This window comes from Silene latifolia, chromosome Y, assembly GCF_048544455.1.
Source record: "Silene latifolia isolate original U9 population chromosome Y, ASM4854445v1, whole genome shotgun sequence".
Taxonomy (NCBI): domain Eukaryota; kingdom Viridiplantae; phylum Streptophyta; class Magnoliopsida; order Caryophyllales; family Caryophyllaceae; genus Silene; species Silene latifolia.
In genome coordinates, this window is record NC_133538.1 from 472527436 (window position 1) to 472531075 (window position 3640).

The window sequence follows — 3640 nt, forward strand, 5'->3', positions numbered from 1 at the left end:
ATTCAATTATTACATATCCATAATCTAAAGAAAATATGGTATTCGTCTCAATCCCATTGCGACGACATGACCATCATGCTTATCCTTTGATAAAGGCTTGATTAAAGGATCAGCAATATTATCATCTGTCCCACCCATACAAATGTCAATTTCCTTCCTTTCCACATAATCTCTAATTACATGGTATTTCCTTTCAATGTGTCTAGATTTATTACTAGACTTAGCCTCTTCGGCTTGAAAAATAGCTCCACTGTTATCACAATATAAAGTGATCGGATCTTTGGCGGAATGGACTACTCCTAGTCCCTCCATGAATTGCCTAATCCAAACAGCTTCCTTTGCAGCCTCACACGCTGCAAGGTACTTAGCCTCTGTAGTAGAATCCGCGGTAACGCTTTGCTTGAATCTCTTCCAGCAAACAGCTCCTCCATTTAGCATAAACACATAGCCGGACTGGGATTTCATATCATCCCGATCGGTTTGGAAACTTGCGTCCGTGTAACCTCTTACACGCAACTCAGTTTCTCCTCCAAACACTAAGAACGAATCCTTAGTCCTTCTCAAGTACTTAAGGATGTTCTTTACGGCTATACAGTGACTCTCACCAGGCTTGGCTTGATAACGATTTGTCATGCTCAAGGCATACGCAACGTCAGGACGAGTGTAAATCATAGCATACATGATAGACCCAACAGCGGAAGCATAAGGAACGGTTGATGTGACCATAATTAGCGCATATTTAGTCCCCGAATTAGCCTTGTTCCCATGCTTTTTAGTGCATATTTGGGTCATTTATTGTCTTTAGTTCTTTGTTTTGCATATTCTTTGAGATTTTGATCCCTTGGTAGGAAAGGAGTAAGAATCTTGCATTTTCATGGCAAAATGAGACTAAATTGATTGAATTCAATGACCAAGCATCAAGGAGAGACAAGATTAGAAGGCCTTTGTACATATTATAGTAGTTGGGCAATGACGAGAAAGGATCCTTGCATCCCCGAGGAAATCCCCAAGGATTTTATGAAGAAAAGGGAAGAAAAGAAGAAGGAACAAAGCTGAGCAGCAATCCGTGCGCATTGCCCTGAACCCGCCCGTCCTCCACAGCACAATCCGTGCGTCTTCCTTCAAAGACGCCCGGGCAGCAAGCCCAGAAGACGCCCGGATTCACTTGAAGACGCCCGTGCCCAGCCTCACAAATCCGCCCGTCCCGTGCCTAGGACGCACGGATTCCAGTCCAGCACAAATTCGTTTCTTCAAGCTTCAAAGAAAGAAGCCCTTCCTTCGAAAAATACCGGCGTCTCCCTGCTCAATCTAAAAAGTGTAATTACTAGTTTAGCCCTTATTTAACCCTAATGCATCCACCTAATTTCCACTATAAATACCCCATTAGTCTAATTAGAAGAGCATGTTCTTCTTATCAATTATTAAAGTAGTTAATATCAATCAAATCTCTCTTTAGTATTGTAATCAACAATTAATCAAGTTTTAATACAAGTTTTATTTCCTTAATCTCTCTTTTGTTCATCCTTTATTTTGGGTAATTGAAGATTACTTGGGTTATTATTGGGAGATTGACAACCTCTCAACCAAGCATGAAGTACTTCTTTTATTCTTTGCTTTATTATTGGAATCATTAGTAGGTATAATTCTCTTAATCCCTTTTTAATTATTGTTAATTACTTTCATTTGTTCATCATGTTTCATTTTGTTGGTATGATTGACAACCTTGCTAGCATGATCAACATGATAATGAGTGAGTAGTGACCTAGCTAGGGTTAATGGGTAATTAGGGGAAACAAATATGGGGAATGATTCATGCTTAAATTAATATGCTTTTATGGTTTATTTGCTTGCTTGTTTTGATCTCAACTCATGCACATGTTATGTTTGATGAAATGTGAGCCTATGAATCCTTGCATTTTTTACCCATCACCTATCTTTTCAATGAGACTTGTATGACATAAAACAACTCGAGTCTCATTAGACCATGCATGTTGTTGAGTAGGGAAGATTAAGTCGACTTGTAGGTGTTGTACAATCTAATCGATTCGGCTCCGGGATCCAAACTTTCCTAGGATTGTAAGATATAACCCAACTCAATCCATCACAACAATAATTGCTTGCTTATAATTTGAGAACATGTTTGTATGATCAATTCCCATGATTCCCCTATGACCCCATGATACCCTAGTGCTTTTTATCAATTGTTTACAACCCTTTTAATTCATCTTGCTTATCTATTTTCATTGCTATCTAGTTAGTGACCTTCTACATCAACCCAAATTGTGACACCCCTAAGGCACCACTAGTTTCAATAGAAATCTCATCTCAATTCCCGTCCCTTGGGATCCGACCTTTACTTGCCTCTTTACTAATTGTAGAGTTGTTTGTGAAGTTATAAATTGTGTTTTGGTCTAGGTGCTTCCAACGACAATTGTTCCGAAAAAAAGAATATAGCTCCGAAATAGTCCGACCAAAAATGGCGCCGTTGCCGGGGACGGTGTTAACATGATTTAGATTTTATTATATTGTTATTAGTCGTGTCTTTCTTTGCCTTGGGGAAGTAAAACTCCTCAAGGTTTGTTCTAATTATTTTCCAGTTGTTTGATATTTTGCATGTCTAGAAGGTCACAAGGTGATTTGTTACCTTTTGATCGTGAAATTGAAAGAACTTTGACTAACAATAGAAGATTTCTAGGAGGAATTTTAGAGGTATTAGAGAGGTTGTGGATATTCAACCAACTATTGAGTTCATCAACCCTTTTGCAAGAGAAGGTGAGGAGAACCCAACACAAAATACCACACAAAATCAACCCACAATGCCTAAGTTTTCATCACATTCCGTACCCACCAAGGAGAACCTACCCAATGGTACTCCCACACAACCACATTTGACCGGAAATTTTATTGCCAAATCCGCCTTTATCCAATTAGTCGAAAGGAGCCAATTTGGGGGGATGCCTAGTGAAGACCCTCATTCTTATATGGAAACCTTTTGTGACTATTGTGATGCGATTTCTCAAACCGGTGTAACTCAACACCAAATTCGATGGGTCATATTTCCTTTTTCTCTAATTGGCACCGCGAATTAATGGTTCAAGGGCCTTGATAAGGCCACTCTCGTAATTGATTCTTGGAAGAAGTTGGCTCTAGCTTTCTACAAAAAATTCTACCCACCGGAAAAGACTAACATGCTAAGAGCTCAAATTACGGGTTTTAAGCAAAGGGATGAAGAATCTTTGTATGAAGCTTGGGAGCGGTTCAAGGGAATTTGTCGCTCATGTCCTCATCATGGACTTAGCGAGTGGTTCTTGGTACAACAATTTTGGAACGGTCTATATGAAGATTCAAGGAACATTCTCAACATGGGATCAAATGGAATGTTCACCGAAGTTGATGACAATCAAACATGGAACAAGATTGAGGAAATGGCGGTCCATAACTCACAATATAGTAGACCTCGCAAGGCTACTAGAGGAGGAAAGCATGAAGTGGACTCCGTTACTCAATTGGGTGCTCAACTTAGTGAAGGAAAAGTAGATCTATATACTTACATATTCATATATGTTATAATTTAATTTGTCATAAAATTAACTAATGATCTTATGCATGCAAACTATTTAACAAAATAAAGAAGAAATCA

At 38.9% G+C, this 3640-nt stretch overlaps 1 non-coding gene across 1 annotated transcript; it reads right to left on the reverse strand.

The window, feature by feature from the left end:
* Window positions 1-3188: 3188 nt before the first annotated feature.
* Window positions 3189-3295, reverse strand: LOC141635890 (small nucleolar RNA R71). Its single transcript, XR_012540544.1, has one exon. It is a non-coding gene; the product is annotated as a small nucleolar RNA R71 (small nucleolar RNA).
* Window positions 3296-3640: the final 345 nt, after the last annotated feature.